This window comes from Saccostrea echinata, unplaced genomic scaffold (assembly GCF_033153115.1).
Source record: "Saccostrea echinata isolate AGI-Se365-2 ecotype Australia unplaced genomic scaffold, CSIRO_AGI_Sech_v1 ptg000099l, whole genome shotgun sequence".
Classification (NCBI taxonomy): Eukaryota; Metazoa; Mollusca; class Bivalvia; order Ostreida; family Ostreidae; genus Saccostrea; species Saccostrea echinata.
Window position 1 is genome coordinate 51,382 of NW_026889848.1, and position 11,540 is coordinate 62,921.

The 11,540-nt window shown below is 33.8% G+C and overlaps 1 pseudogene; it reads left to right on the plus strand.

Moving 5' to 3' along the window:
* On the plus strand, positions 1–7,795 carry LOC133177200 (uncharacterized; annotated as a pseudogene).
* The last annotated feature ends 3,745 nt before the right edge of the window (positions 7,796–11,540 follow it).

Below are 11,540 nucleotides of genomic sequence, written 5' to 3' on the forward strand. Positions count from 1 at the left end.
ATGGCTACGGGTCGTACATCACGATCTCGTTTAAGGTATGTCACTCGTGAAATTTCGTATATCAAGGATTTTTTGAGAAGTATATTTTGGATAAGTACTCATATAGTATGACTCAAAATCGCAGAGAAAATGGGGTGTCAGTGTGCATCTAACTGAGCTACGGTACAATTAAGTTGACCTTTTTGCACTTAAATTGTAACTCTTTGGTTAATCACTTTAACCTATATCATATTTTATCATATGTAACCATGGCAATAAACATAATCTTAATTTACGTAAAATAGTTTGAATAATATTTATCATTGAACAAATCATGCAAATTAATGCGCGTGAATTATTGTGTGACCTTTTTGCACTAAAAAAGTCTCATATTTGGGGTATTAAAAATCTAAATAGGCAATAGAATATTTTCTTGTATCAAACTTTTTACGACTTAAGTGCTGATCGGTCAAAAGTATCGAGTAGTTTAAAATAATGAAAGAAAAAGTTGGGGTCAGTGATGTAAATTTTGAAATATTGGTCAAAATATGCGATTTTCTGGCAAAAAACTGTTTAAATTTTATCTTGACTTCTTTAATATATCTTCATTTCTTGGCAAAATTTGTTGAGCAAAGGTGTAAATTTTGTTATAAAAATATAAATTGAGACCTATATTTAATATTCCAAGCATATCATAACGGAATATATTCTCTGAATAAAAGTATGTGAGCCTAAAGTTCCAAGATATTAAATATAATAAATGTGTAGATTTGCAGAAATTTCTGCTAAATATCCTTCCACAACAAGAAATAGTCCCTTATAAATCTTGTTTCTTTATGAATTTTTGAGCAGTTTTTTAATTGAATGTTGAACATTTTACATTGTTTAATTCAAATATGTTATGAAGATTGAATTGTAATAAATAGTTTTTAAGTTAGAGGTTCTGACTGAACTTTTCTAAAAGGCTGACGAGTGACATACCTTAAGCTTAGTACTAACGGAAGAAACTGACAATCCTTCCAATTGGACAGTAGCTGTTTTGAAACAAAAATTAGCGGATATCGGTATTGTGTTGAATGTGCAACTCTCACATAGTGTGTTAAAAAGAATTTATTTGGACAATGTTGGAAACAACGTGAACAATTTTAATGCTGTATCTTCCGGATTACTAGCTAGCAATCCTGTACCTGTTGATTCGTCGTCGGGAAATGTTGTAGGAATACAGGCTAACATTTTCATACCAATTCCAAATGCAAATCAGACAGGTCAGATGACTAATTTAAATCCGGATTTGGCAAGACCGTCTAGTACGCGATTACCTATCCAGACTTCACTTCCAGCAACAACAACAATGGCGGCCGACAATCAGAACCTTCTTCTAACTACCTTACAACTTTGTCAGCAAGCCATTTTAGGCAACACAATGAGCAAAACTACAGAAGGAAGATCATTTAATTTAAGCACTGCTATGTCTAATTCGGATCCAGGAACTCCCTCATCACAAATTTCTGCCGTTGATTTGGTATCTCCAGAGGTTCGATCGGACATAGTAGCAGCTAAGGACGTCAATTTAAACGTCTTACTCATACCGAACTATACCACTCCTGCTCACAAGAAAGTCAAAGAAAATGACGAAAGGTTACTGAGAAATTTAACCCTTGACAAATTTATTGTGGCGTTTGGACGATATAAAAGAATTATGTGCAATGCATACCAAACAGAAGAGAGGAATTAGATTCGTACCTGACCCATATCATAGAGACGGCTAATATTTGGCCCGAAAGGTTTTATGAATACCATCAAATCTTCTCTAATAAGTGTGTTTCTATGCTGCTTCAACAAATGAAATATATGGAGATAACAAACAGTATTCAAGCTCAAAAGTCCATTATACAATACAAAATAGGAGCAGAGCAAACACGGACCTCCAAACATCACAGGTGGGATCAGGCGCCATGGAGGAGTTGAGCATCCCTGCCGACCTGTCACACCCGCCGTGTGCTCCTTGTCATTATCGGGAAATAACGGAAAAATCCGTCGACAATTCAGTGTGTAAATAATGGCCTAACAATTAGTATGAAAAACGTCAGTCAGCATTTGACTTAATGATAAATTGTATTTGCTGACAAGGTCATTGTATCGACCATAGAACTTACGAAATGATGACTTTAAACGAGACAGCTGATATTCTTGTTTCATCAACTTATTTGTCAATAATTTACCTCGTTTTAGAAATTGTACATAGGTAGAGCATGTTCTTGCGTATCGAATCAACTGAGAGATATATACCCCGTATGCAGGTGATGAAGGTATATTGCTGCATAAGTAAGGGAAGTTGACGATTGAAAAGTTAAAGTCATCACGTTTATCATAAAGCTTGGTTGTTAGATAACCATTAACGTCTTTTTCAAGTAAAATATCCAAATATGAAACAGATGTGTCAGACTCTGTGGTATCTTTTATCTCAAGTTCACCAGGATATATCGTATCGACATAAGAATGAAAATAGCCATTGTTAATTGACAGTACGTCGTCGATATATCTAAATGTCGAGTTGAACGCCACAGCAAGTGTTTTCTTCTTTTCACGTATAAAATTTTGGACAAATTCTGCTTCATATGAATACAAAAAAAGGTCTGCTAATAACGGGGCGCAATTGGTACCCATAGGTATTCCAATAGATTGTTGGAAGACCTGGTCTCCAAAAACCACATAGATATTGTCAATCAGAAACTCAAGCATCTTTTTAACGTCAACTTCAGAGTACTTGTGTGTACAATCAGAATGTTTTTTAACAAAATAATTTTGCAAATGACCAATGACAAGGTAAGTATATTTACGAGTTCCATTTTTATTGAAAAAGCAGCTGTCAATGATATCAAAAAGCCTGGACTTTAATTTATCGTGGGGAATGGTTGTGTATAAAGTTGAAAAGTCGTAAGTTTTTAAGCTGTTGATTTTGGTAAAATCTTGTGATTTCAAATTTTCCAAAAGTTCCTTGGAATTTTTAAGTATCCACATCTGATTTACACCACTTCTCGAATATATTGTTGTACAGTACTCTTGAAGTTTCTCCTTCACCACTGTTAATATCTTAGTGAGGAGTAAAGATAGAGGCTTGGTTGAACATTTACTGGAACCCGCTATGTATCTTTGTTTGTAAGGATTTTTATGAAGTTTCGGAATCCAATATAAATATGGTAATTCGAATTCATTTTGGTTGTTTGGAATATTAAAAATATTCAAAACTGACATATGATTTTGAAGAATTTCTTCCTTAGAAAGGGAACTATGAGTGTAAGTTGGATTACCACTTGTAGAATTAAATGTCAAGGTCGACTGGTCTAAGGGAGACCATGAATTAAGAACATTGGTTTGTGCTGGTTCACCTGTAAAATGTTGTGACTTTTGTGGTTCTAACATTCATAGAGCCCTTATGTGTCCACAAAAAGCTTTCAGACGAAATCAATACACACGACAGCCAATGACCCATCGCTCAATTAGACATGCAGTTGACGTACATGGCCGTGACTTGAAGTTTCATGAAGGTGAACAAATATGTAATAATTTCAACTCCATCAAAGGTTGTACTAAACCGTATTGCCGTTACTTGCATGCTTGCAAATTGTGCACAGCAAACCATTCCAACTTAGTGTGTCAACAATCTGAGTCAGAAAATAGCAAAAACAAAACTCCTCCGTCTCCTACTACATCTAAATGACTAGATTCCCTCACAAACATTAACACTGACAGACTTAGACTTGAACTTTCAAACCATCCTGATTTCGACTTCGTCCAGTATTTGTGCTCAAGTTTGGAACATGGGTTCGATACCTTAGTGTCTTGTGATGATCTTCATACTCAGGAATGTAAAAACTCTTTGACAGCTCGACAAAATCCGGAAGCAGTAGACGAATTACTTCATACCGAATTAATGAAAGGATATGTCAAAGGCCCTTTTTCAACTCCTTTTGAAAGATATAGAGTAAGTCCCTTAGGAATAGCTACACATAAATATTCTGGCAAAAAACACTTGATATTTGATTTATCTTCTCCACACAACAAAGAAGAACCTAGCATCAGTGATCTAATTGATAAAGAACTGTGTTCTTTAAGTTAAGTGAAAATTGAAGATGCAATAAATAAAATACAACAATATGGAAAAGGAAGCATTTTGTGCAAAACAGATATGACAGACGCCTTTAAACAGATCCCTATTGTTCCAACAAAATATCGATTGTTTTGCTTCAAGTGGAGAAATTCTTATTATCATTATGTACGTCTACCTTTTGGATGCATGTCAAGTCCTAAATTATTTGACAATTTGTCCTCAGCGATTTGTAGGATTGCACAAAACAACTATGGTGTTGATGTCATTCTACATTTACTAGATGATTTTCTAACTATAGGTAAACCAGACGCGTGCGGTGAAAGAACTATGGCACTTTTGTGAACTATTTTCCATCGACTACGTTTACCAATATCTGACAAAAAGACTGTCAGACCCACCTGTCAATTAGAATACTTAGGTATTACATTAGACACCATCAAAATGCAGGCAAGATTACCTACAGAGAAAATCGATAGGATATTAAAGTTCATTCAAAATATTTTGTCCAAAAAGAGTTGTACTCGAAAAGAACTGGAACAATTGTTAAGACATCTTAATTTTGCATCAAGAGTGATTTTGCCTGGACGCTCTTTTTTGTCCTACTTGTACAAACTTATGTCCTCGATAAAGGAGAGTTTTCATCACGTACATCTTGACAAAGAGTGCAAAGCTGACTTACACATGTGGTTACATTTTCTGAAAAACTGGAATGGAATTTCCATGTTTTATGATAGGTTCACAGTGAATGCTCATGATTTGGATCTTTATACAGACGCGTCTTCCACTTTAGGGTTCGGTGGTTACTACCAAGTTCATTGGTTCAACAGCAAGTGGCCTTTAGAATTAACTAGCATTGTTGATTCTAAACTTTCTATGGCTTTATTAGAGTTATAACCCATAGTTGTAGCTTGTATCTTGTGGGGTAAACATTGGTGTGGAAAACGAATAGTATTTCATTGTGATAACCAGGCAGTTGTTCATATCATTACTAAAGGCAAGTCCAAAGAACCAGTAATAATGAAACTTATGAGAAGACTACTACGAGGGGTGATCAAAAATTTCGCGAACTAATTGAATTACTTCTTTAAAAGAAATAAAATGAAGTTTCAGTGTTTATTATTTTTTAAAGTAGTCCTCTCCGATTTTAATGCACATCTGCTATTGTTCTGCCCATGCGCGAATCAAGTGATCCAGGCAGTCACGTGACATGCTCTGAGGCAGTCTGTTCAGAGAAGCAAAAAGATCTTTCCGAGTCTTATATTTCTTACCATGCAAGTTATATTTTATAACAAAAACAGTCCATCTGTCAGAAATGGCCAAATCTCGGCAATAGGATGGGTGGATAAGGATATCCCTTCCCACAATTAGTATGGTGACCCATCACAACCCGAGTCCTCTGTCTCGGGAGAGTCGTTTTTCCAATGTGGATAAAGTATAAGCGCCTTCTTTTTATCATATCTCATATGTTTAAAGTCTAAAGTAAACGATATTTTAGAGATTTAATAATTATGTTATTGTTAAGATATACAATCATTTTTCTAATTGTTACTTAACGATGTTTCATAACAAATTGCTCAACTAAGGACACATCTTTTCACCGGCTTGCTTTCGCTGAACAACAGAACAAACATCATTTTTAACCGTCTCCCTGTCTTTACTTAAACAATCAATCCAATTAAGGATTGAACTTCTGGTAAGTCTTTTGTCTTCATAAACCTTGTACAAATTATCATATTCTACTGCAAAGGAATTTCCAAGATATACGTTAAACTTTACAGCCGTTCGTTGCTCGAGTACGAATGAGTCAACCATTTTTTGTCACAAGTGACCTACATATTGACGTCATTTTCACATTGTGACGTCACAAACACGGAGCAAAACATTATTTAACATGTTATTTATAGAACATGTGTATGACTATATGTGTGCCAAATTTCATTCTGATTTGAAGTGTGGTTTTGTAAATATAGAGATAGTTCGCGAACTTTTTGATCACCCCTCGTATGTGTGCTGCAAACAATAACTTTGTTGCATATAGTAAACATATACCAGGTGTTAAGAACGAAATAGCTGATAGTTTGTCTCGCTTTCAGATGGGCAGATTCCGTCAGTTGGCTCCAGATGCGGACAGAAACAACACTCCATGTCCACCTTTGTCGCAAGTAATCTGGACAGCGTCGTGAACAATCTATGGAACCAGTCCATTTCTAGTAAAACCCAAGCACAATACAAAGTTGGGTTGGACAGTTATGTTACATTTACTTTACTTAGAGGTTTCCATGTACATAAAGAATATAGTCTACCTCCTATCTCTGAGCAGACATTAATATATTTTGTTGCTTATTGTGATGATCATCTCCATTTGTCATATTCTACGATCAAATTATATCTTAGTGGCATTAGATTTTTTTTAACCTAAAAATGAAAGGTTTCAATCCTTTAGAAAATGTGTCAGGTCAACCATTAGCATGTTTGCAAACAGTTTTAAATGGTGTAATGAAGAAACAAGCATGTAAATATGTAAAACGAACAAGATTACCAATAACAATTTCTATTCTCCGTAATATTTGCCAGCTACTTAATTCTGGTATTTTTGACACGTTTACTGCCTACTTATTAGAGGCAGCATGTACTTTAGCATTTTTTTGTTTTTTACGCTGTGGAGAGTTTACTGTTCAAAGTGAAAGTAACATACACGATTGTTTGTCAACTCAAGATGTTATGTGCTTTGAAAATTCAGTTGTAATCAATTTGAAACAATCAAAAACTGATCCTTTCAGAAAAGGAGTCAAAATTCAGATATTTAAAACAAATACAAATGTGTGTCCAGTTTCTGCTATGTTTAAATATATGGATTTAAAACTAAGAACATTTTCATATATTTGTTACTAAAGATGGTTCTGTCTTGACCAGGCAGGGGTGTGCAATTACCATCGCCCGACTCCAGGGGCTACCAATTTTAGAGGTCGGGCTATCATAAATCTATACTGCGTTAGCCCGTCAGTCTAGTAAATCTAAAACAAAAGTATACCTATATTTATGTCGACTGAATTGATGTACGAATTAACTTTGTTGTAAAATCATAATCTTTAATTCGTTTTAACCTATATGTATTGTGTGTTGCTATCGCCAGTCGTTTCAGTGACAATTATAGTCGATAAAAATAGGGAGAAGTACCTGACAATAACAAAGCCCAAATCATTATTTGTTTTATTTATTTCAACTTATTTTTATTTTACCTTTTTGTTATACTTATACATGTATTGTTTTCGGTAGTTAATGGGCTAGTGACTGGCATCCTCGGGCTAGTAACTTTGTTACTGCCACTAGCCAGATGGGCTAGTAACTAATTTTTGTAATTGCACACCCCTGACCAGGTCATTTTTTTTCTAAGAAACTGAAATTCCTTTTTTCAAAATTAGGTTTCAATCCTTGCAATTATAATGGTCATTCATTTAGAATTGGGGCAGTTACAACAGCACAGGAAGCTAGAATTGAAGACCACCTTATTAAAACTTTAGGGAGGTGGTCTTCAAATTGTTACACTACTTATATTCACAAATTTTCAACAGTTATCCAGCAAGCTCAGAAACAATTGGCAATGACTCACTTGTAGTGTAGAAGAAATATACTGTAGTGTAGAAGAAATATATACTGTATGAACTTTGACAAGTATATGAGTCATTCTGTAAATATGAACATATTACTTTGATTAGCTTAGCATTGATTAGTTTCGTTTAATTATGTGTACTTAGTAAATCTGAATATATGCAACTTGTTCTTGCAATTTTGAAAGGTGGTGGCAAAATTCCAATTATCTTACTATAAATTCAAACTTGGGGGCTACAATTGTTTACAGTTTTCAACTTTCAACTCTTGTATTTGGCATTCTTGGTTCAAATTCATATTAAATTTAGTATTTCACCAATCTTCCCCCATGTTTTCTTGAGGGGAATATAATTGGTTATAGTGTAGATTATGCTAATACTCATTGCAGATGGGGTTTTCATGTTTTTTACAGTATATGTCAAATTCAAACTGTAAATTTTTTCTCACCCTGGCTTGGGGTGTTTATGCTTTTCAGTGTTTATTTAGCCGAAAGTTGATCATTTAGCTGTAAACTTCGTCAGTCCCCAATGTCCAATATGGAATGTTTAGTAATAAATTATTCTTAAACTGTATATTCTTTTGTTATATACAAATTGTTGATTATGTTAATAATCTTTGTTTATATATATTTATATCATAACTTGTCAGAATGCTGATGGAATTGGTTAATTTCCCTTTTGGTACCTCATTATGTATTCTGTTTTTTAGACAGCCTCGCTTTCAGTTTATATTACAGCGTCAGTAGCCATTGTTATCCTGTGAAATACCACCATCCACCCCGCCACTCACCTTGAATAAATTGCCTATGGGGATTGTTTATTTTTGCTAAAAATTTGTAGTAAGCTTCAATGTTTAAGTTTTTGTTAGCTTCAGCTTTTGTTATTTAGTTTGTTTCCTTCCTATTTATGCATTTATTGTTTCGTATAGCATTTTATTCTAGCACATTTATAATATTTTGCGTAGCTTAAACGTACATAGAACTCCATGAAGTTTCGAAGCTTCTGCTTCAATTTTTATTATTTATGCTAATGTACGACACGAGAACACACTAATGCATGATTTCCATCAAGCTTCCACTTTTATCTCCTAATCATGCTGAGGTATAACATCTGATCATGCTAACGCATGATATTCGTTAGTCTCCAAGCTAACGCTCAATCTCCTAGTCATGCCGACGTATGACACTCCATCATGCTTACGCATGATATCCCATTAAGTCTCCAAGCTTACGCTTGTATCCTAGTCATGCTGACGTATGACACTCCATGCTGGCATTCTTGGTTCAAATTCATATTAAATTTAGTATTTCACCAATTTTCCCCCATGTTTTCTTGAGGGGAATATAATTGGTTATAGTGTAGATTATGCTAACACTCATTGCAGAGTATGTTTTTCATGTTTTTTACAGCATATGTCAAATTCAAACTGTAAATTTTTTCTCACCCTAGCTTGGGGTGTTTATGCTTTTCAGTGATTATTTAGCCGAAAGTTGATCATTTAGCTGTAAACTTCGTCAGTCCCCGATGTCCAATATGGAATGTTTAGTAATAAATTATTCTTAAACTGTATATTCTTTTGTTATATATAAACCACATTTTAAGCATTTAAGTGAACCAACTAATGATTAAACAAATCTGCATTAAGATTACTTGACAAGTTTCTCATCTGATAGTGGAGTATATTTAATTTCCTTTGTCCATAACTGTATATTTTGGATATTATTTTATCATCAAAAATTTTATTTTTATACTTTGTTTGAATTTAGCTACACTTGTTTCAGATTTTGAGCCATCAGACAAATCATTCCATAACTTATTTGTAGATGGTAGAAAACTATTATAATATGCAACTGTTCAGTGATTAGTATGTGATACAAATTATTATTGTGTAACGCATAATTATGTGAAACAGGTAGACACTGTTTAACCTTATCATGCAAATATTCAAGTGTATAATTATTAAGTATTTTGTACATAAGTGTAAGCTGTGTTTAGTTCTTCTTTCACTCGTGTTTCCCATCCCAATTCATTATATAAATTTTGTTTCGAAGAATTGCGCCTTAGTCCAGTAATGATACGCCCAGCCCCTATTTGTACACTTTCTGATAGATTACTCTGCTCCTGTGTACAATTATCCAACATTACATTGTCATATTCTAAAATAAATCTTATGAATGCAATATAAATTTTAATAAGGGAATCCCTGTTTAGTTTATATTTGAGTGTGCAAAGAACATATATTTTGGAGATATGTTTGGACCAACCGCCATTGGATTGCAATATAAGTCCAAGGTGACAATGACTTTGTTTCTGTTCTATGTAGTTTTGTGTGTAACCAAATGAGATTTGTGGATGTGATTTATTTGGCCGTGTAAAATTAACATTTACATTTTTATTAGGGTTAAAATCCACCATCCATTGTCTGGACCATTGTTTAATTTTTTCCAAGTCATCTATTAAAGAGAGGGTAGGGGCTAGTGTATCAGAGTCTACAATAACAAACAAAGAAGTATCATCTGCAAATAACGTAATTTGATTTTCTAAATTTACAGTTATGTCATTGATATATACTAAGAAGAGAAATGGTCCTAATACAGAGCCTTGTGGAACACCTGCATTTATACTTTCTCTAACTGAGGAGTACCTTTCTAATAAAACTTTTTGTTCACGATCAGTAAGATAATTTTCAATCCTGTCCAATAATTTTCCTGCAATACCATTTTGCTTAAGTTTATATAATAATCCATTATGCCAGACCTTGTCAAATGCATTTGATATATCACAGAAAACAAATCTTACATCTTTACCTTGGTTTAAACTGCTTATAATAGTATTGTCTATCTCTAGAAGTTGATTTACAGTGGAGTCCCCAGGTTGGAATCCAGACTGATTTTTAGATAGAAGATTATACTCTAGCATATAGTTGTAAAGATATTTGAATATAATTTTTTCCATAATCTTGCAAAGAATGCTTGTTAAAGCAATTGGTCAGTAGTTTCCTGACTCTTCAGGACTCCCTTTATTTTTATAGACTGGAGTAATATTTGAGAGTTTTCAGATATGAGGAAGCTGTTTATTGGTTAATGGTGTATTTATTTAAACAATTTTGCTAGGGGTGCAGTAATCGAAGGAATTATATTTTGTATATGTGGAGAAATTTCATCAGGTCCAGGGTGTTTAGATGGGTTGAAATTTTTAGTTGATCCTCCACATCTTGGGGTGTGATGTGAATTGTGTTTATTGAATATGGTGGGCCTGGCCCTTGTGGGGGTAGTTGGGGTTCTGTGCTAATATCAATATGTGATATTTCTTCAAAGTGTTTAATAATTATATTAGCTTTATCAAAAGAGTGTATAAAAGTTCTACCATTGGATTTTATTGGTGGGGGTTTAGTATGTTTTTTAGAGACTTTACAATTCGCCACCATTTCCCAGGTGGAATTGTTCTATCTAATATTTGCGAAGTAGTTTTTTTTTCTTTAAAGGCTTGTTTTGATTTACGAACCATACTTATTACTTCATTTCTTAAAGTTACATAATAAGTCAAAATCATGTGTTTCTTTTAAGATAATTGTATCACAAAACAAAAGATTTATGTGAAATATGAATATAGCAAAGTTTCGAAAACTCAACTCTAATGTAAAGCAAAAAAAAGAACTGCAAAATGTAAATGCCGGAAAAACAAGTGTTGTTACTATCGCATAATTTTTATCGTCAATGTCAACAATGTCAAGGTCACGCGTCCTTTATTTCTAGAAAGGAACTTGTAAACAACATTGACTTGGAGCAAGCAAAAGTTAGGAATAAGTTCCGATAATCTTTTTTGAAGATTGTATCAAAATT